This window comes from Phyllobates terribilis, unplaced genomic scaffold (assembly GCF_046119375.1).
Source record: "Phyllobates terribilis strain yellow unplaced genomic scaffold, ASM4611937v1 Scaffold_160__1_contigs__length_4322635, whole genome shotgun sequence".
In the NCBI taxonomy this organism is placed as follows: Eukaryota; Metazoa; Chordata; class Amphibia; order Anura; family Dendrobatidae; genus Phyllobates; species Phyllobates terribilis.
This window is the reverse complement of record NW_027362920.1, coordinates 3,812,353-3,833,413: the sequence shown is the minus strand read 5'-3', so window position 1 is coordinate 3,833,413 and position 21,061 is coordinate 3,812,353. Positions and strand designations below refer to the sequence as shown.

Below are 21,061 nucleotides of genomic sequence, written 5' to 3'. Positions count from 1 at the left end.
ATGTAATGTGATGCAATGCTATCTTTCTAGCTCTCCCTTTTTACTTCCTTTTGGATAAACAGACATATTAGGCAAGCATTTTGGAGCTTTCACCTAAATAACTACAGGTGGTGAGATAAGCTGCACAATATAATTGACCTTTCAGTATATTGTTGCACACACACCATCTATTTAGCAAATGCCCTTGTTATCAACAGCAGCCTTTTAAACTCACCTGAGCTAACAGGTATGTGCGCTGGTTACTCTGCTGCGCTTAAAATTTCTTTTTTGGTTTGCTACAATGCCTTTTCTGAAACGTTGTCTCCTTCTGCTGGAACACTGACTTCTTTCATTTAATGCCTGCAGACTATAAAAGAGAACCCAACCCAAAAAGTTTGGTTGATTAGTCTGTGGCATTCTGTTAAACTGTTGCTTATGGCGGTCTCTGTGAGCTTCTCAGCGACATTCAGCCAGCCAGGTATCCTGCCTGCAGTAGATGGAATGTGGCAATGGAACGCTGGCTGCGCGTGTCATAATAGGCTCTGAGCCTTTATATACCTGTGCACAGCAGCAGCCACCTTCAGTCTGCTGCTGGACAGCCAGCAGCAGCAGCAGCAGGAGAGGTATGTAATCAGGAGCCCTCCTGCTAAGGGTAGACAGCTGCTCGTTCCACCCCACCCCCCGCCTTAATTGGTTCTCCTCCCTTCCAACGGTGTTGAGGCGGGTGGGAACAGCAGGGGGTGAAGGTGCTGTGTTTAAAGAGGTGGAGTTATGCAGATCTAAAACGCGTGGATTGCAGCAGCAGCAAGCCGAAAAGTGCAGGCATGTAAGGGATCTAGAGGTTGACAACATGTCTTCTTAACGGGAGTCCAGGAGCTCATCTCCACAAATGGACTTTTCAGGATCCTTGAGTGGCTCCGTAGTTTGAAACCAATTCTGGTTATCGCTTCTCGGCCTTTTGGCTAAGATCAGGTGTAGTATCTTTCGAAAAGGCGGTTTTGGATGTTGGCCGCCCTAGTAGATTGATACATTATGCACACTGGGGTTTAGGCGCTTGTTAGTATGCCAGGTGGCTAATATAGTCATCTGGTGGAAAGCATGGCCCCCCAGGATCGACGCCATTGGGCCGGGGAAGATCGAAAGCCCGAAGTGTGAAGTGCCCCAGGAGTGGTGACCCTGGGGTGCCTTAACTCACTGGGATTGGGAACCCCACTTGAGTTTATGGCACATTTGCACAAGCACTTCAAATTTTCTTTCTTCGCACACACCCTTATTCCGGGCCTTCTGGCCTTAGGATGGGGAATTTTTCAATTCCCGGTCGAAGGTCCGGGCAGTATTATACTGTGAAACCTTCACTATTTATTTAATTTCTTTGTCACTGTGTGTCCACTTATTCACGTGTGTCACGTCCTACTAGGACTTTGTCGGGATGCGGTTCCCTTACGGGTTCCTCTCTTGGCAGGTCTAGGGGGTGAGTGTGTGGCCATCAGGTTCCGCTCCCCCCTGAACCCCCCCTGGCTCTCCTCTTTTGGGAGGAGAGCTTTGTTGGCTCCCCTCTTCCGGGAGGGGAGCACAGTCTTTGGCTCCCAGTGCCTTGCTCGGGTGAGAACTCGGGCAGGTGCTGGGGGTAAGATTGGGTCGCCTCTGGCTTCGGCTGGAGGTGGCTTTTTGTCCCTGTTCCTCGCTGTGGCCTTTTGGCTCGGAGGGACGGGGAATGGTTTGGGGGACCCTTCTCCTTTTGGAGAGGGTTTCAAGAAGACCAGCATCCTAGTGCACTTTTTTTGTGGCACTTGTCACTTTTTTAAGCGCACTCGGGTTTTGTACACGAATTCGGGCTTTCGATAAAAAAAAAAAAAATCTGTTCTTATCAGTTTAATATCTGATACGTCCCCTATCTGGGGACCATATATTAAATGGATTTTTAGAACAGGGAGATGGAAAAAGAGCTTGCTCTGTCCACTCCACGCATTGACCTGGTATTGCAGTATCTCCAGGACCGGTGCACCCCTTCTTTAATGCAGTTTCTAAAATCAGAAAGAATTGAATTCAATGTTTTTTGTTCATTTTGCTTGTTTGTCGGATTTTGGGATGGACTCTTTGGCTTTGCTTTTCTTCTCCTCATTGGATTTTTCATGTTCAAAGTTGCAGAAGCCAGATTACAAGCTCATTTTGGTTCAACTTCAGCAACTGTGCATTGCATTGCCATGTAACGTGATGCAATGCTATCTTTCTAGCTCTCCCTTTTTACTTCCTTTGGATAAACAGACATATTAGGCAAGCATTTTGGAGCTTTCACCTAAATAACTACAGGTGGTGAGATAAGCTGCACAATATAATTGACCTTTCAGTATATTGTTGCACACACACCATCTATTTAGCAAATGCCCTTGTTATCAACAGCAGCCTTTTAAACTCACCTGAGCTAACAGGTATGTGCGCTGGTTACTCTGCTGCGCTTAAAATTTCTTTTTTGGTTTGCTACAATGCCTTTTCTGAAACGTTGTCTCCTTCTGCTGGAACACTGACTTCTTTCATTTAATGCCCGCAGACTATAAAAGAGAACCCAACCCAAAAAGTTTGGTTGATTAGTCTGTGGCATTTTGTTAAACTGTTGCTTATGGCGGTCTCTGTGAGCTTCTCAGCGACATTCAGCCAGCCAGGTATCCTGCCTGCAGTAGATGGAATGTGGCAATGGAACGCTGGCTGCGCGTGTCATAATAGGCTCTGAGCCTTTATATACCTGTGCACAGCAGCAGCCACCTTCAGTCTGCTGCTGGACAGCCAGCAGCAGCAGCAGCAGGAGAGGTATGTAATCAGGAGCCCTCCTGCTAAGGGTAGACAGCTGCTCGTTCCACCCCACCCCCCGCCTTAATTGGTTCTCCTCCCTTCCAACGGTGTTGAGGCGGGTGGGAACAGCAGGGGGTGAAGGTGCTGTGCTTAAAGAGGTGGAGTTATGCAGATCTAAAACGCGTGGATTGCAGCAGCAGCAAGCCGAAAAGTGCAGGCATGTAAGGGATCTAGAGGTTGACAACATGTCTTCTTAACGGGAGTCCAGGAGCTCATCTCCACAAATGGACTTTTCAGGATCCTTGGGTGGCTCCGTAGTTTGAAACCAATTCTGGTTATCGCTTCTCGGCCTTTTGGCTAAGATCAAGTGTAGTATCTGTTCTTATCAGTTTAATATCTGATACGTCCCCTATCTGGGGACCATATATTAAATGGATTTTTAGAACAGGGAGATGGAAAAAGAGCTTGCTCTGTCCACTCCACGCATTGACCTGGTATTGCAGTATCTCCAGGACCGGTGCACCCCTTCTTTAACCCCTTAATAACATCTGACGTACTAATACGCGTCTGTGCCCTGGGACTTAAGAGCCAGACCCGTATTAGTACGTCATCGCGATCGCGCCCGCACACAGGCTGTGCGGGCGCGATCGCCGCCGGGTGTCAGCTGATTGTCACAGCTGACACCCGGTACTATGTGCAGGGAGCGGTCACGCACCGCTCCCAGCACATTAACCCCCGCGATGCTGCGATCGAAGTCGATCGAAGTCGATCGCGGCATTGCGGGGGCAAGGGGAGGTGATCGGCGATACTCACCTCCTCTTCCGGCTTCCAGCGCAGTCTGCAAAGGCTTCCCGGGTGTTGCCATGACGACCCGATGTCGTCATGACAACATCCGGGTCACCAGAGAGCAGGAAGATTGCTTGGACATGCGCAGTGCATCTCCAAGCAATCTTCACACTGTGCACTTCTGACAGCCTTCATGGCATAGGGATGGTGCTCCATTCCTGTGCCATGCAGGCGATCAGAAAAAAAAAAGTGAAAGTCCCAGAGTGGGACAAAGTAATAAAGTGTATAAACTGTGTGAAAGTGGAAAAAAAAAAAAAAAAAATGTGCAAAAATATTATAAAAAAATAAAAAAAATAATACACCAAAAATAAAAATATAATGTACCCATCAATAAATATTATTATAAAAAAAATAAAAAAAAAACAATAAAAGTACACATATTTGGTATCGCCGCGTCCGGAACAACCTGACCTATAAAACTGTCCCACTAGTTAACCCCTTCAGTGAACACGGTAAAAAAAAAAAAAAAAAAACCAAGCAAAAAACAATGCTTTATCACCATACCGCCAAACAAAAAGTGGAATAACACGCGATTAATAAGACGTATATAAATAGAAATGATACCGCTGAAAACGTCATCTCGTCCCGCAAAAAACAAGCCGCCATTTAGCTCCATCAGCCGAAAAATAAAAAAGTTATAGCTCTCAGAATAAAGCGATACTAAAAAATATTTATTTCTATAAAATAGCTTTTATTGTGTATAAGCGCCAAAACATAGAAAAATGATACAAATGTGGTACCGCTGTAAACGTACTGACCCGAAGAGTAAAGCTGCCTTATCAATTTTACCACACGCGGAACAGAATAAAAAAAAAAAAAAAAAACAATTCCTGAATTGTTGGTTTTTGTTTATTCTGCCTCCCAAAAATCGGAATAGAAACCGATCAAAAAATGTCACGTGCCTGAAAATGGCACCAATAACAACGTCAAGTCATCCCGCAAAAAACGAGCCGTCACATGACTGTCTGCCAAAATCTGGAAAAATTATAGCTCTCAAAATATGGCGATGCAAAAACTAGATTTTACAAAAAATGCGTCTTTTAGTGTGTGACAGCTGTCAGTCATAAAAACCCCATATGATTCTGGCATTGCTGTAATCACACCGACCCGAAGAATAAAGTCGTCTAATCACTTATACCGCACAAGGAACGGCGTCAAAAATAAACTCTTGAGTTAGGATTGGGCTAGGGTTAGGGCTGGGTTTGGGGCTAGGGCTGTGCTGGGGCTAGGGTTGTGCTGGGGCTAGGGTTGTGCTGGGGCTAGGGTTGTGCTAGGGTTAGGGCTGGGGTTGGGATTTTTTTCAAAAGTAAGAAAAAAAGATGACGATATGGCGACTAGTGTTGAGAGCAAGTGCTCGCTACTTGAGTTTGCATCGGGTGCTCTGGTATGCATTTAGTATCGTGGGTATTTGAGTGACATGCTCGAGTCTCTGCCCCATATGCTTCGCGGCCAAAAAACTTTACGGGGATTGCCTGCCATGCACGAGCGATCCCCGCATGTTTTTTTTTGGGTGTCTAATAACCGTGAAACATGCGGAGCAGGGACTCAAGCATGTCACTCGAGCACACGCTGTACATGGTGCATACCTGAGTACCCGATGCAAACTCAAGTAGCGAGCACTTGCGCTCAAGAATAATGAAAACTTATTCAATATGATGACCTAATGTAAACAAATAATGTGCCGTACCTCTGGGTTCAAAATGTTCACTATACACCTTAATAAAATCTTTGAGGGGTATAGTTTCCAAAATGGGGACACTTGTGGGGGAGCTCCACTGTTTAGGCACATCACGGGCTCTCCAAACGCGACATGGTGTCCGCTAACAAATTGAATGGAAAATCGGCTCAAATTGTTAGCGGACGCCATGTTGCGTTTGGAGAGCCCCTGTGTGTCCAAACATTGGAGCTCCCCCACAAGTGACCCCATTTTGGAAACTAGACCCCCCAAGGCACCTATCTAGATGCATAGTGAGCACTTAGAACCCCCAGGTGCTTCACAAATTGATTCGTAAAAATGAAAAAGTGAAAATAAAACACTTTTTCATTTTTATGAATCAATTTGTGAAGCACCTGGGGTTCCAAGTGCTCACTATGAATCTAGATAGGTGCCTTGGGGGGTCTAGTTTCCAAAATGGGGTCACTTGTGGGGGAGCTCCAATGTTTGGGCACACAGGGACTCTCTAAATGCAACATGGTATCCGCTAACAAATTGAATGGAAAATCGGCTCAAATTGTTAGCGGACACCACATTGCGTTTGGAGAGCCCCTCTGTGCCCAAACTTTGGAGCTCCCCCACAAGTGACCCCATTTTGGAAACTAGACCCCCCAAGGCACCTTTCTAGATGCATAGTGAGCACTTGGAACCCCCAGGTGCTTCACAAATTGATTCATAAAAATAAAAAAGTGAAAAAAAAAACACTTTTTCATTTTTATGAATCAATTTGTGAAGCACCTGGGGTTCCAAGTGCTCACTATGAATCTAGAAAGGTGCCTTGGGGGGTCTAGTTTCCAAAATGGGGTCACTTGTGGGGGAGCTCCAATGTTTGGGCACACAGGGACTCTCTAAATGCAACATGGTATCCGCTAACAAATTGAATGGAAAATCGGCTCAAATTGTTAGCGGACACCACATTGCGTTTGGAGAGCCCCTCTGTGCCCAAACTTTGGAGCTCCCCCACAAGTGACCCCATTTTGGAAACTAGACCCCCCAAGGCACCTTTCTAGATGCATAGTGAGCACTTGGAACCCCCAGGTGCTTCACAAATTGATTCGTAAAAAAGAAAAAGTGAAAAAAAAAACACTTTTTCATTTTTATGAATCAATTTGTGAAGCACCTGGGGTTCCAAGTGCTCACTATGAATCTAGATAGGTGCCTTGGGGGGTCTAGTTTCCAAAATGGGGTCACTTGTGGGGGAGCTCCAATGTTTGGGCACACAGGGACTCTCTAAATGCAACATGGTATCCGCTAACAAATTGAATGGAAAATCGGCTCAAATTGTTAGCGGACACCACATTGCGTTTGGAAAGCCCCTCTGTGCCCAAACTTTGGAGCTCCCCCATAAGTGACCCCATTTTGGAAACTAGACCCCCCAAGGCACCTTTCTAGATGCATAGTGAGCACTTGGAACCCCCAGGTGCTTCACAAATTAATTCGTAAAAATGAAAAAGTGAAAAAAAAAACACTTTTTCATTTTTATGAATCAATTTGTGAAGCACCTGGGGTTCCAAGTGCTCACTATGAATCTAGATAGGTGCCTTGGGGGGTCTAGTTTCCAAAATGGGGTCACTTGTGGGGGAGCTCCAATGTTTGGGCACACAGGGACTCTCCAAATGCAACATGATATCCGCTAACAAATTGTCGGCTCAAATTGTTAGCGGATATCATGTTGCATTTGGAGAGTCCCTGTGTGCCCAAACATTGGAGCTCCTCCACAAGTGACCCCATTTTGGAAACTAGACCCCCCAAGGCACCTATCTAGATGCATAGTGAGCACTTGGAACCCCTAGGTGCTTCACAAATTAATTCGTAAAAATGAAAAAGTGTTTTTTTTTTCACTTTTTCATTATTACGAATCAATTTGTGAAGCACCTGGGGGTTCCAAGTGCTCACTATGCATCTAGAAAGGTGCCTTTGGGGGTCTAGTTTCCAAAATGGGGTCACTTGTGGGGGAGCTCCAAAGTTTGGGCACAGAGGGGCTCTCCAAACGCAATGTGGCGTCCGCTAACAATTTGAGCCGATTTTCCATTCAATTTGTTAGCGGATACCATGTTGCATTTAGAGAGTCCCTGTGTGCCCAAACATTGGAGCTCCCCCACAAGTGACCCCATTTTGGAAACTAGACCCCCCAAGGCACCTATCTAGATGCATAGTAAGCACTTGGAACCCCTAGGTGCTTCACAAATTGATTCGTAAAAATGAAAAAGTGTTTTTTTTTTCACTTTTTCATTATTACGAATCAATTTGTGAAGCACCTGGGGGTTCCAAGTGCTCACTATGCATCTAGAAAGGTGCCTTGGGGGGTTTAGTTTCCAAAATGGGGTCACTTGTGGGGGAGCTCCAAAGTTTGGGCACAGAGGGGCTCTCCAAACGCAATGTGGCGTCCGCTAACAATTTGAGCCGATTTTCCATTCAATTTGTTAGCGGATACCATGTTGCATTTAGAGAGTCCCTGTGTGCCCAAACATTGGAGCTCCCCCACAAGTGACCCCATTTTGGAAACTGGACCCCCCAAGGCACCTATCTAGATGCATAGTGAGCACTTGGAACCCCTAGGTGCTTCACAAATTGATTCGTAAAAATGAAAAAGTGTTTTTTTTTTCACTTTTTCATTGTTACGAATCAATTTGTGAAGCACCTGGGGGTTCCAAGTGCTCACTATGCATCTAGATAGGTGCCTTGGGGGGTCTAGTTTCCAAAATGGGGTCACTTGTGGGGGAGCTCCAATGTTTGGGCACACAGGGACTCTCTAAATGCAACATGGTGTCCTCTAACAAATTTAACGGAAAATCGGCTCAAATTGTTAGCGACACCATGTTGCGTTTAGAGAGCCGCTGTGTGCCCAAACATTGGAGCTCCCCCACAAGTGACCCCATTTTGGAAACTAGACCCCCCAAGGCACCTATCTAGATGCATAGTGAGCACTTGGAACCCCTAGGTGCTTCACAAATTGATTCGTAAAAATGAAAAAGTGTTTTTTTTTTCACTTTTTCATTGTTACGAATCAATTTGTGAAGCACCTGGGGGTTCCAAGTGCTCACTATGCATCTAGATAGGTGCCTTGGGGGGTCTAGTTTCCAAAATGGGGTCACTTGTGGGGGAGCTCCAATGTTTGGGCACACAGGGACTCTCTAAATGCAACATGGTGTCCTCTAACAAATTTAACGGAAAATCGGCTCAAATTGTTAGCGACACCATGTTGCGTTTAGAGAGCCGCTGTGTGCCCAAACATTGGAGCTCCCCCACAAGTGACCCCATTTTGGAAACTAGACCCCCCAAGGCACCTATCTAGATGCATTGTGAGCACTTGGAACACTCAGGTGCTTCACAAATTGATTCATAAAAATGAAAAAGTGTTTTTTTTTTTCACTTTTTCATTGTTACGAATCAATTTGTGAAGCACCTGGGGGTTGCAAGTGCTCACTATGCATCTAGAAAGGTGCCTTGGGGGGTCTAGTTTCCAAAATGGGGTCACTTGTGGGGGAGCTCCAAAGTTTGGGCACACATGGGCTCTCCAAACACAACATGGCGTCCGCTAATTATTCAAGCAAATTTTACAATCAAAAAGTCAAATAGCGCTCCTTCCCTTCCGAGCCCTGCCGTGCGCCCAAACAGTATTTTTTCCCCAAATATTGGGTATCTGCGTGCCCAGGGGAAATTGCACAACAAATTTTGCGGTCCATTTTTTCTTGTTACCCCTGTGAAAATAAAAAAAATTGGGTCTAAATTAACATTTTTGTGAAAAAAGTTAAATGTTCATTTTTTTCTTCCACATTCAAAAAATTCCTGTGAAGCACCTGAAGGGTTAATAAAGTTCTTGAATGTGGTTTTGAGCACCTTGAGGGGTGCAGTTTTTAGAATGGTGTCACTTTTGGGTATTTTCTGTCATAAAGACCTCTCAAAGTGACTTCAAATGTGATGTGGTCCCTAAAAAAATGGTTTTGTAAATTTTGTTGGAAAAATGAGAAATCGCTGGTCAACTTTTAACCCTTATAGCTCCCTAACAAAAAAAAATTTTGGTTCCAAAATTGTGCTGATGTAAAGTAGACATGTGGGAAATGTTATTTATTAACTCATTTGTGTGACATATCGCTCTGATTTCAGGGCTTAAAAATTCAAATTTTGAAAATTGCAAAATTTTCAAAATTTTCGCCAAATTTCCGTTTTTTTCACAAATAAACGCAAGTGATATCGAAGAAATTTTTCCACAATCATGAAGTACAATATGTCACGAAAAAACAGTCTCAGAATCAGGGGGATCCGTTGAAGCGTTCGAGAGTAATTACCTCATAAAGTGACAGTGGTCAGAATTGTAAAAATTGGCCCGGTCATTAACGTGCAAACCACCCGCGGGGCTTAAGGGGTTAATGCAGTTTCTAAAATCAGAAAGAATTGAATTCAATGTTTTTTGTTCATTTTGCTTGTTTGTCGGATTTTGGGATGGACTCTTTGGCTTTGCTTTTCTTCTCCTCATTGGATTTTTCATGTTCAAAGTTGCAGAAGCCAGATTACAAGCTCATTTTGGTTCAACTTCAGCAACTGTGCATTGCATTGCCATGTAATGTGATGCAATGCTATCTTTCTAGCTCTCCCTTTTTACTTCCTTTTGGATAAACAGACATATTAGGCAAGCATTTTGGAGCTTTCACCTAAATAACTACAGGTGGTGAGATAAGCTGCACAATATAATTGACCTTTCAGTATATTGTTGCACACACACCATCTATTTAGCAAATGCCCTTGTTATCAACAGCAGCCTTTTAAACTCACCTGAGCTAACAGGTATGTGCGCTGGTTACTCTGCTGCGCTTAAAATTTCTTTTTTGGTTTGCTACAATGCCTTTTCTGAAACGTTGTCTCCTTCTGCTGGAACACTGACTTCTTTCATTTAATGCCTGCAGACTATAAAAGAGAACCCAACCCAAAAAGTTTGGTTGATTAGTCTGTGGCATTCTGTTAAACTGTTGCTTATGGCGGTCTCTGTGAGCTTCTCAGCGACATTCAGCCAGCCAGGTATCCTGCCTGCAGTAGATGGAATGTGGCAATGGAACGCTGGCTGCGCGTGTCATAATAGGCTCTGAGCCTTTATATACCTGTGCACAGCAGCAGCCACCTTCAGTCTGCTGCTGGACAGCCAGCAGTAGCAGCAGCAGGAGAGGTATGTAATCAGGAGCCCTCCTGCTAAGGGTAGACAGCTGCTCGTTCCACCCCACCCCCCGCCTTAATTGGTTCTCCTCCCTTCCAACGGTGTTGAGGCGGGTGGGAACAGCAGGGGGTGAAGGTGCTGTGTTTAAAGAGGTGGAGTTATGCAGATCTAAAACGCGTGGATTGCAGCAGCAGCAAGCCGAAAAGTGCAGGCATGTAAGGGATCTAGAGGTTGACAACATGTCTTCTTAACGGGAGTCCAGGAGCTCATCTCCACAAATGGACTTTTCAGGATCCTTGGGTGGCTCCGTAGTTTGAAACCAATTCTGGTTATCGCTTCTCGGCCTTTTGGCTAAGATCAAGTGTAGTATCTGTTCTTATCAGTTTAATATCTGATACGTCCCCTATCTGGGGACCATATATTAAATGGATTTTTAGAACAGGGAGATGGAAAAAGAGCTTGCTCTGTCCACTCCACGCATTGACCTGGTATTGCAGTATCTCCAGGACCGGTGCACCCCTTCTTTAATGCAGTTTCTAAAATCAGAAAGAATTGAATTCAATGTTTTTTGTTCATTTTGCTTGTTTGTCGGATTTTGGGATGGACTCTTTGGCTTTGCTTTTCTTCTCCTCATTGGATTTTTCATGTTCAAAGTTGCAGAAGCCAGATTACAAGCTCATTTTGGTTCAACTTCAGCAACTGTGCATTGCATTGCCATGTAATGTGATGCAATGCTATCTTTCTAGCTCTCCCTTTTTACTTCCTTTTGGATAAACAGACATATTAGGCAAGCATTTTGGAGCTTTCACCTAAATAACTACAGGTGGTGAGATAAGCTGCACAATATAATTGACCTTTCAGTATATTGTTGCACACACACCATCTATTTAGCAAATGCCCTTGTTATCAACAGCAGCCTTTTAAACTCACCTGAGCTAACAGGTATGTGCGCTGGTTACTCTGCTGCGCTTAAAATTTCTTTTTTGGTTTGCTACAATGCCTTTTCTGAAACGTTGTCTCCTTCTGCTGGAACACTGACTTCTTTCATTTAATGCCTGCAGACTATAAAAGAGAACCCAACCCAAAAAGTTTGGTTGATTAGTCTGTGGCATTCTGTTAAACTGTTGCTTATGGCGGTCTCTGTGAGCTTCTCAGCGACATTCAGCCAGCCAGGTATCCTGCCTGCAGTAGATGGAATGTGGCAATGGAACGCTGGCTGCGCGTGTCATAATAGGCTCTGAGCCTTTATATACCTGTGCACAGCAGCAGCCACCTTCAGTCTGCTGCTGGACAGCCAGCAGCAGCAGCAGCAGGAGAGGTATGTAATCAGGAGCCCTCCTGCTAAGGGTAGACAGCTGCTCGTTCCACCCCACCCCCCGCCTTAATTGGTTCTCCTCCCTTCCAACGGTGTTGAGGCGGGTGGGAACAGCAGGGGGTGAAGGTGCTGTGTTTAAAGAGGTGGAGTTATGCAGATCTAAAACGCGTGGATTGCAGCAGCAGCAAGCCGAAAAGTGCAGGCATGTAAGGGATCTAGAGGTTGACAACATGTCTTCTTAACGGGAGTCCAGGAGCTCATCTCCACAAATGGACTTTTCAGGATCCTTGGGTGGCTCCGTAGTTTGAAACCAATTCTGGTTATCGCTTCTCGGCCTTTTGGCTAAGATCAAGTGTAGTATCTGTTCTTATCAGTTTAATATCTGATACGTCCCCTATCTGGGGACCATATATTAAATGGATTTTTAGAACAGGGAGATGGAAAAAGAGCTTGCTCTGTCCACTCCACGCATTGACCTGGTATTGCAGTATCTCCAGGACCGGTGCACCCCTTCTTTAATGCAGTTTCTAAAATCAGAAAGAATTGAATTCAATGTTTTTTGTTCATTTTGCTTGTTTGTCGGATTTTGGGATGGACTCTTTGGCTTTGCTTTTCTTCTCCTCATTGGATTTTTCATGTTCAAAGTTGCAGAAGCCAGATTACAAGCTCATTTTGGTTCAACTTCAGCAACTGTGCATTGCATTGCCATGTAATGTGATGCAATGCTATCTTTCTAGCTCTCCCTTTTTACTTCCTTTTGGATAAACAGACATATTAGGCAAGCATTTTGGAGCTTTCACCTAAATAACTACAGGTGGTGAGATAAGCTGCACAATATAATTGACCTTTCAGTATATTGTTGCACACACACCATCTATTTAGCAAATGCCCTTGTTATCAACAGCAGCCTTTTAAACTCACCTGAGCTAACAGGTATGTGCGCTGGTTACTCTGCTGCGCTTAAAATTTCTTTTTTGGTTTGCTACAATGCCTTTTCTGAAACGTTGTCTCCTTCTGCTGGAACACTGACTTCTTTCATTTAATGCCTGCAGACTATAAAAGAGAACCCAACCCAAAAAGTTTGGTTGATTAGTCTGTGGCATTCTGTTAAACTGTTGCTTATGGCGGTCTCTGTGAGCTTCTCAGCGACATTCAGCCAGCCAGGTATCCTGCCTGCAGTAGATGGAATGTGGCAATGGAACGCTGGCTGCGCGTGTCATAATAGGCTCTGAGCCTTTATATACCTGTGCACAGCAGCAGCCACCTTCAGTCTGCTGCTGGACAGCCAGCAGCAGCAGCAGCAGGAGAGGTATGTAATCAGGAGCCCTCCTGCTAAGGGTAGACAGCTGCTCGTTCCACCCCACCCCCCGCCTTAATTGGTTCTCCTCCCTTCCAACGGTGTTGAGGCGGGTGGGAACAGCAGGGGGTGAAGGTGCTGTGTTTAAAGAGGTGGAGTTATGCAGATCTAAAACGCGTGGATTGCAGCAGCAGCAAGCCGAAAAGTGCAGGCATGTAAGGGATCTAGAGGTTGACAACATGTCTTCTTAACGGGAGTCCAGGAGCTCATCTCCACAAATGGACTTTTCAGGATCCTTGGGTGGCTCCGTAGTTTGAAACCAATTCTGGTTATCGCTTCTCGGCCTTTTGGCTAAGATCAAGTGTAGTATCTGTTCTTATCAGTTTAATATCTGATACGTCCCCTATCTGGGGACCATATATTAAATGGATTTTTAGAACAGGGAGATGGAAAAAGAGCTTGCTCTGTCCACTCCACGCATTGACCTGGTATTGCAGTATCTCCAGGACCGGTGCACCCCTTCTTTAATGCAGTTTCTAAAATCAGAAAGAATTGAATTCAATGTTTTTTGTTCATTTTGCTTGTTTGTCGGATTTTGGGATGGACTCTTTGGCTTTGCTTTTCTTCTCCTCATTGGATTTTTCATGTTCAAAGTTGCAGAAGCCAGATTACAAGCTCATTTTGGTTCAACTTCAGCAACTGTGCATTGCATTGCCATGTAATGTGATGCAATGCTATCTTTCTAGCTCTCCCTTTTTACTTCCTTTTGGATAAACAGACATATTAGGCAAGCATTTTGGAGCTTTCACCTAAATAACTACAGGTGGTGAGATAAGCTGCACAATATAATTGACCTTTCAGTATATTGTTGCACACACACCATCTATTTAGCAAATGCCCTTGTTATCAACAGCAGCCTTTTAAACTCACCTGAGCTAACAGGTATGTGCGCTGGTTACTCTGCTGCGCTTAAAATTTCTTTTTTGGTTTGCTACAATGCCTTTTCTGAAACGTTGTCTCCTTCTGCTGGAACACTGACTTCTTTCATTTAATGCCTGCAGACTATAAAAGAGAACCCAACCCAAAAAGTTTGGTTGATTAGTCTGTGGCATTCTGTTAAACTGTTGCTTATGGCGGTCTCTGTGAGCTTCTCAGCGACATTCAGCCAGCCAGGTATCCTGCCTGCAGTAGATGGAATGTGGCAATGGAACGCTGGCTGCGCGTGTCATAATAGGCTCTGAGCCTTTATATACCTGTGCACAGCAGCAGCCACCTTCAGTCTGCTGCTGGACAGCCAGCAGCAGCAGCAGCAGGAGAGGTATGTAATCAGGAGCCCTCCTGCTAAGGGTAGACAGCTGCTCGTTCCACCCCACCCCCCGCCTTAATTGGTTCTCCTCCCTTCCAACGGTGTTGAGGCGGGTGGGAACAGCAGGGGGTGAAGGTGCTGTGTTTAAAGAGGTGGAGTTATGCAGATCTAAAACGCGTGGATTGCAGCAGCAGCAAGCCGAAAAGTGCAGGCATGTAAGGGATCTAGAGGTTGACAACATGTCTTCTTAACGGGAGTCCAGGAGCTCATCTCCACAAATGGACTTTTCAGGATCCTTGGGTGGCTCCGTAGTTTGAAACCAATTCTGGTTATCGCTTCTCGGCCTTTTGGCTAAGATCAAGTGTAGTATCTGTTCTTATCAGTTTAATATCTGATACGTCCCCTATCTGGGGACCATATATTAAATGGATTTTTAGAACAGGGAGATGGAAAAAGAGCTTGCTCTGTCCACTCCACGCATTGACCTGGTATTGCAGTATCTCCAGGACCGGTGCACCCCTTCTTTAATGCAGTTTCTAAAATCAGAAAGAATTGAATTCAATGTTTTTTGTTCATTTTGCTTGTTTGTCGGATTTTGGGATGGACTCTTTGGCTTTGCTTTTCTTCTCCTCATTGGATTTTTCATGTTCAAAGTTGCAGAAGCCAGATTACAAGCTCATTTTGGTTCAACTTCAGCAACTGTGCATTGCATTGCCATGTAATGTGATGCAATGCTATCTTTCTAGCTCTCCCTTTTTACTTCCTTTTGGATAAACAGACATATTAGGCAAGCATTTTGGAGCTTTCACCTAAATAACTACAGGTGGTGAGATAAGCTGCACAATATAATTGACCTTTCAGTATATTGTTGCACACACACCATCTATTTAGCAAATGCCCTTGTTATCAACAGCAGCCTTTTAAACTCACCTGAGCTAACAGGTATGTGCGCTGGTTACTCTGCTGCGCTTAAAATTTCTTTTTTGGTTTGCTACAATGCCTTTTCTGAAATGTTGTCTCCTTCTGCTGGAACACTGACTTCTTTCATTTAATGCCTGCAGACTATAAAAGAGAACCCAACCCAAAAAGTTTGGTTGATTAGTCTGTGGCATTCTGTTAAACTGTTGCTTATGGCGGTCTCTGTGAGCTTCTCAGCGACATTCAGCCAGCCAGGTATCCTGCCTGCAGTAGATGGAATGTGGCAATGGAACGCTGGCTGCACGTGTCATAATAGGCTCTGAGCCTTTATATACCTGTGCACAGCAGCAGCCACCTTCAGTCTGCTGCTGGACAGCCAGCAGCAGCAGCAGCAGGAGAGGTATGTAATCAGGAGCCCTCCTGCTAAGGGTAGACAGCTGCTCGTTCCACCCCACCCCCCGCCTTAATTGGTTCTCCTCCCTTCCAACGGTGTTGAGGCGGGTGGGAACAGCAGGGGGTGAAGGTGCTGTGTTTAAAGAGGTGGAGTTATGCAGATCTAAAACGCGTGGATTGCAGCAGCAGCAAGCCGAAAAGTGCAGGCATGTAAGGGATCTAGAGGTTGACAACATGTCTTCTTAACGGGAGTCCAGGAGCTCATCTCCACAAATGGACTTTTCAGGATCCTTGGGTGGCTCCGTAGTTTGAAACCAATTCTGGTTATCGCTTCTCGGCCTTTTGGCTAAGATCAAGTGTAGTATCTGTTCTTATCAGTTTAATATCTGATACGTCCCCTATCTGGGGACCATATATTAAATGGATTTTTAGAACAGGGAGATGGAAAAAGAGCTTGCTCTGTCCACTCCACGCATTGACCTGGTATTGCAGTATCTCCAGGACCGGTGCACCCCTTCTTTAATGCAGTTTCTAAAATCAGAAAGAAGTGAATTCAATGTTTTTTGTTCATTTTGCTTGTTTGTCGGATTTTGGGATGGACTCTTTGGCTTTGCTTTTCTTCTCCTCATTGGATTTTTCATGTTCAAAGTTGCAGAAGCCAGATTACAAGCTCATTTTGGTTCAACTTCAGCAACTGTGCATTGCACTGCCATGTAATGTGATGCAATGCTATCTTTCTAGCTCTCCCTTTTTACTACCTTTTGGATAAACAGACATATTAGGCAAGCATTTTGGAGCTTTCACCTAAATAACTACAGGTGGTGAGATAAGCTGCACAATATAATTGACCTTTCAGTATATTGTTGCACACACACCATCTATTTAGCAAATGCCCTTGTTATCAACAGCAGCCTTTTAAACTCACCTGAGCTAACAGGTATGTGCGCTGGTTACTCTGCTGCGCTTAAAATTTCTTTTTTGGTTTGCTACAATGCCTTTTCTGAAACGTTGTCTCCTTCTGCTGGAACACTGACTTCTTTCATTTAATGCCTGCAGACTATAAAAGAGAACCCAACCCAAAAAGTTTGGTTGATTAGTCTGTGGCATTCTGTTAAACTGTTGCTTATGGCGGTCTCTGTGAGCTTCTCAGCGACATTCAGCCAGCCAGGTATCCTGCCTGCAGTAGATGGAATGTGGCAATGGAACGCTGGCTGCGCGTGTCATAATAGGCTCTGAGCCTTTATATACCTGTGCACAGCAGCAGCCACCTTCAGTCTGCTGCTGGACAGCCAGCAGCAGCAGCAGCAGGAGAGGTATGTAATCAGGAGCCCTCCTGCTAAGGGTAGACAGCTGCTCGTTCCACCCCACCCCCCGCCTTAATTGGTTCTCCTCCCTTCCAACGGTGTTGAGGCGGGTGGGAACAGCAGGGGGTGAAGGTGCTGTGTTTAAAGAGGTGGAGTTATGCAGATCTAAAATGCGTGGATTGCAGCAGCAGCAAGCCGAAAAGTGCAGGCATGTAAGGGATCTAGAGGTTGACAACATGTCTTCTTAACGGGAGTCCAGGAGCTCATCTCCACAAATGGACTTTTCAGGATCCTTGGGTGGCTCCGTAGTTTGAAACCAATTCTGGTTATCGCTTCTCGGCCTTTTGGCTAAGATCAAGTGTAGTATCTGTTCTTATCAGTTTAATATCTGATACGTCTCCTATCTGGGGACCATATATTAAATGGATTTTTAGAACAGGGAGATGGAAAAAGAGCTTGCTCTGTCCACTCCACGCATTGACCTGGTATTGCAGTATCTCCAGGACCGGTGCACCCCTTCTTTAATGCAGTTTCTAAAATCAGAAAGAATTGAATTCAATGTTTTTTGTTCATTTTGCTTGTTTGTCGGATTTTGGGATGGACTCTTTGGCTTTGCTTTTCTTCTCCTCATTGGATTTTTCATGTTCAAAGTTGCAGAAGCCAGATTACAAGCTCATTTTGGTTCAACTTCAGCAACTGTGCATTGCATTGCCATGTAATGTGATGCAATGCTATCTTTCTAGCTCTCCCTTTTTACTTCCTTTTGGATAAACAGACATATTAGGCAAGCATTTTGGAGCTTTCACCTAAATAACTACAGGTGGTGAGATAAGCTGCACAATATAATTGACCTTTCAGTATATTGTTGCACACACACCATCTATTTAGCAAATGCCCTTGTTATCAACAGCAGCCTTTTAAACTCACCTGAGCTAACAGGTATGTGCGCTGGTTACTCTGCTGCGCTTAAAATTTCTTTTTTGGTTTGCTACAATGCCTTTTCTGAAATGTTGTCTCCTTCTGCTGGAACACTGACTTCTTTCATTTAATGCCTGCAGACTATAAAAGAGAACCCAACCCAAAAAGTTTGGTTGATTAGTCTGTGGCATTCTGTTAAACTGTTGCTTATGGCGGTCTCTGTGAGCTTCTCAGCGACATTCAGCCAGCCAGGTATCCTGCCTGCAGTAGATGGAATGTGGCAATGGAACGCTGGCTGCGCGTGTCATAATAGGCTCTGAGCCTTTATATACCTGTGCACAGCAGCAGCCACCTTCAGTCTGCTGCTGGACAGCCAGCAGCAGCAGCAGCAGGAGAGGTATGTAATCAGGAGCCCTCCTGCTAAGGGTAGACAGCTGCTCGTTCCACCCCACCCCCCGCCTTAATTGGTTCTCCTCCCTTCCAACGGTGTTGAGGCGGGTGGGAACAGCAGGGGGTGAAGGTGCTGTGTTTAAAGAGGTGGAGTTATGCAGATCTAAAACGCGTGGATTGCAGCAGCAGCAAGCCGAAAAGTGCAGGCATGTAAGGGATCTAGAGGTTGACAACATGTCTTCTTAACGGGAGTCCAGGAGCTCATCTCCACAAATGGACTTTTCAGGATCCTTGGGTGGCTCCGTAGTTTGAAACCAATTCTGGTTATCGCTTCTCGGCCTTTTGGCTAAGATCAAGTGTAGTATCTGTTCTTATCAGTTTAATATCTGATACGTCCCCTATCTGGGGACCATATATTAAATGGATTTTTAGAACAGGGAGATGGAAAAAGAGCTTGCTCTGTCCACTCCACGCATTGACCTGGTATTGCAGTATCTCCAGGACCGGTGCACCACTTCTTTAATGCAGTTTCTAAAATCAGAAAGAATTGAATTCAATGTTTTTTGTTCATTTTGCTTGTTTGTCGGATTTTGGGATGGACTCTTTGGCTTTGCTTTTCTTCTCCTCATTGGATTTTTCATGTTCAAAGTTGCAGAAGCCAGATTACAAGCTCATTTTGGTTCAACTTCAGCAACTGTGCATTGCATTGCCATGTAATGTGATGCAATGCTATCTTTCTAGCTCTCCCTTTTTACTTCCTTTTGGATAAACAGACATATTAGGCAAGCATTTTGGAGCTTTCACCTAAATAACTACAGGTGGTGAGATAAGCTGCACAATATAATTGACCTTTCAGTATATTGTTGCACACACACCATCTATTTAGCAAATGCCCTTGTTATCAACAGCAGCCTTTTAAACTCACCTGAGCTAACAGGTATGTGCGCTGGTTACTCTGCTGCGCTTAAAATTTCTTTTTTGGTTTGCTACAATGCCTTTTCTGAAACGTTGTCTCCTTCTGCTGGAACACTGACTTCTTTCATTTAATGCCTGCAGACTATAAAAGAGAACCCAACCCAAAAAGTTTGGTTGATTAGTCTGTGGCATTCTGTTAAACTGTTGCTTATGGCGGTCTCTGTGAGCTTCTCAGCGACATTCAGCCAGCCAGGTATCCTGCCTGCAGTAGATGGAATGTGGCAATGGAACGCTGGCTGCGCGTGTCATAATAGGCTCTGAGCCTTTATATACCTGTGCACAGCAGCAGCCACCTTCAGTCTGCTGCTGGACAGCCAGCAGCAGCAGCAGCAGGAGAGCTATGTAATCAGGAGCCCTCCTGCTAAGGGTAGACAGCTGCTCGTTCCACCCCACCCCCCGCCTTAATTGGTTCTCCTCCCTTCCAACGGTGTTGAGGCGGGTGGGAACAGCAGGGGGTGAAGGTGCTGTGTTTAAAGAGGTGGAGTTATGCAGATCTAAAACGCGTGGATTGCAGCAGCAGCAAGCCGAAAAGTGCAGGCATGTAAGGGATCTAGAGGTTGACAACATGTCTTCTTAACGGGAGTCCAGGAGCTCATCTCCACAAATGGACTTTTCAGGATCCTTGGGTGGCTCCGTAGTTTGAAACCAATTCTGGTTATCGCTTCTCGGCCTTTTGGCTAAGATCAAGTGTAGTATCTGTTCTTATCAGTTTAATATCTGATACGTCCCCTATCTGGGGACCATATATTAAATGGATTTTTAGAACAGGGAGATGGAAAAAGAGCTTGCTCTGTCCACTCCACGCATTGACCTGGTATTGCAGTATCTCCAGGACCGGTGCACCCCTTCTTTAATGCAGTTTCTAAAATCAGAAAGAATTGAATTCAATGTTTTTTGTTCATTTTGCTTGTTTGTCGGATTTTGGGATGGACTCTTTGGCTTTGCTTTTCTTCTCCTCATTGGATTTTTCATGTTCAAAGTTGCAGAAGCCAGATTACAAGCTCATTTTGGTTCAACTTCAGCAACTGTGCATTGCATTGCCATGTAATGTGATGCAATGCTATCTTTCTAGCTCTCCCTTTTTACTTCCTTTTGGATAAACAGACATATTAGGCAAGCATTTTGGAGCTTTCACCTAAATAACTACAGGTGGTGAGATAAGCTGCACAATATAATTGACCTTTCAGTATATTGTTGCACACACACCATCTATTTAGCAAATGCCCTTGTTATCAACAGCAGCCTTTTAAACTCACCTGAGCTAACAGGTATGTGCGCTGGTTACTCTGCTGCGCTTAAAATTTCTTTTTTGGTTTGCTACAATGCCTTTTCTGAAACGTTGTCTCCTTCTGCTGGAACACTGACTTCTTTCATTTAATGCCTGCAGACTATAAAAGAGAACCCAACCCAAAAAGTTTGGTTGATTAGTCTGTGGCATTCTGTTAAACTGTTGCTTATGGCGGTCTCTGTGAGCTTCTCAGCGACATTCAGCCAGCCAGGTATCCTGCCTGCAGTAGATGGAATGTGGCAATGGAACGCTGGCTGCGCGTGTCATAATAGGCTCTGAGCCTTTATATACCTGTGCACAGCAGCAGCCACCTTCAGTCTGCTGCTGGACAGCCAGCAGCAGCAGGAGAGGTATGTAATCAGGAGCCCTCCTGCTAAGGGTAGACAGCTGCTCGTTCCACCCCACCCCCCGCCTTAATTGGTTCTCCTCCCTTCCAACGGTGTTGAGGCGGGTGGGAACAGCAGGGGGTGAAGGTGCTGTGT

General features: G+C 44.9%; 10 non-coding genes across 10 annotated transcripts; all 10 read left to right on the top strand.

The window, feature by feature from the left end:
* The first annotated feature begins 1,803 nt into the window (after positions 1 to 1,803).
* Positions 1,804 to 1,989, top strand: LOC141207307 (U2 spliceosomal RNA). Its single transcript, XR_012277712.1, has one exon. It is a non-coding gene; the product is annotated as a U2 spliceosomal RNA (small nuclear RNA).
* A 1,114-nt stretch (positions 1,990 to 3,103) lies between these two features.
* LOC141207732 (U2 spliceosomal RNA) lies at positions 3,104 to 3,294 on the top strand. The gene has a single exon (XR_012278059.1). It is a non-coding gene; the product is annotated as a U2 spliceosomal RNA (small nuclear RNA).
* Positions 3,295 to 10,806: 7,512 nt separating this feature from the next.
* On the top strand, positions 10,807 to 10,997 carry LOC141207731 (U2 spliceosomal RNA). Its single transcript, XR_012278058.1, has one exon. It is a non-coding gene; the product is annotated as a U2 spliceosomal RNA (small nuclear RNA).
* A 1,115-nt stretch (positions 10,998 to 12,112) lies between these two features.
* Positions 12,113 to 12,303, top strand: LOC141207730 (U2 spliceosomal RNA). Its single transcript, XR_012278057.1, has one exon. It is a non-coding gene; the product is annotated as a U2 spliceosomal RNA (small nuclear RNA).
* A 1,115-nt stretch (positions 12,304 to 13,418) lies between these two features.
* On the top strand, positions 13,419 to 13,609 carry LOC141207729 (U2 spliceosomal RNA). Its single transcript, XR_012278056.1, has one exon. It is a non-coding gene; the product is annotated as a U2 spliceosomal RNA (small nuclear RNA).
* Positions 13,610 to 14,724: 1,115 nt separating this feature from the next.
* LOC141207728 (U2 spliceosomal RNA) lies at positions 14,725 to 14,915 on the top strand. The gene has a single exon (XR_012278055.1). It is a non-coding gene; the product is annotated as a U2 spliceosomal RNA (small nuclear RNA).
* Positions 14,916 to 16,030: 1,115 nt separating this feature from the next.
* LOC141207727 (U2 spliceosomal RNA) lies at positions 16,031 to 16,221 on the top strand. Its single transcript, XR_012278054.1, has one exon. It is a non-coding gene; the product is annotated as a U2 spliceosomal RNA (small nuclear RNA).
* A 1,115-nt stretch (positions 16,222 to 17,336) lies between these two features.
* Positions 17,337 to 17,527, top strand: LOC141207148 (U2 spliceosomal RNA). Its single transcript, XR_012277571.1, has one exon. It is a non-coding gene; the product is annotated as a U2 spliceosomal RNA (small nuclear RNA).
* A 1,115-nt stretch (positions 17,528 to 18,642) lies between these two features.
* On the top strand, positions 18,643 to 18,833 carry LOC141207115 (U2 spliceosomal RNA). Its single transcript, XR_012277539.1, has one exon. It is a non-coding gene; the product is annotated as a U2 spliceosomal RNA (small nuclear RNA).
* Positions 18,834 to 19,948: 1,115 nt separating this feature from the next.
* On the top strand, positions 19,949 to 20,139 carry LOC141207726 (U2 spliceosomal RNA). The gene has a single exon (XR_012278053.1). It is a non-coding gene; the product is annotated as a U2 spliceosomal RNA (small nuclear RNA).
* The last annotated feature ends 922 nt before the right edge of the window (positions 20,140 to 21,061 follow it).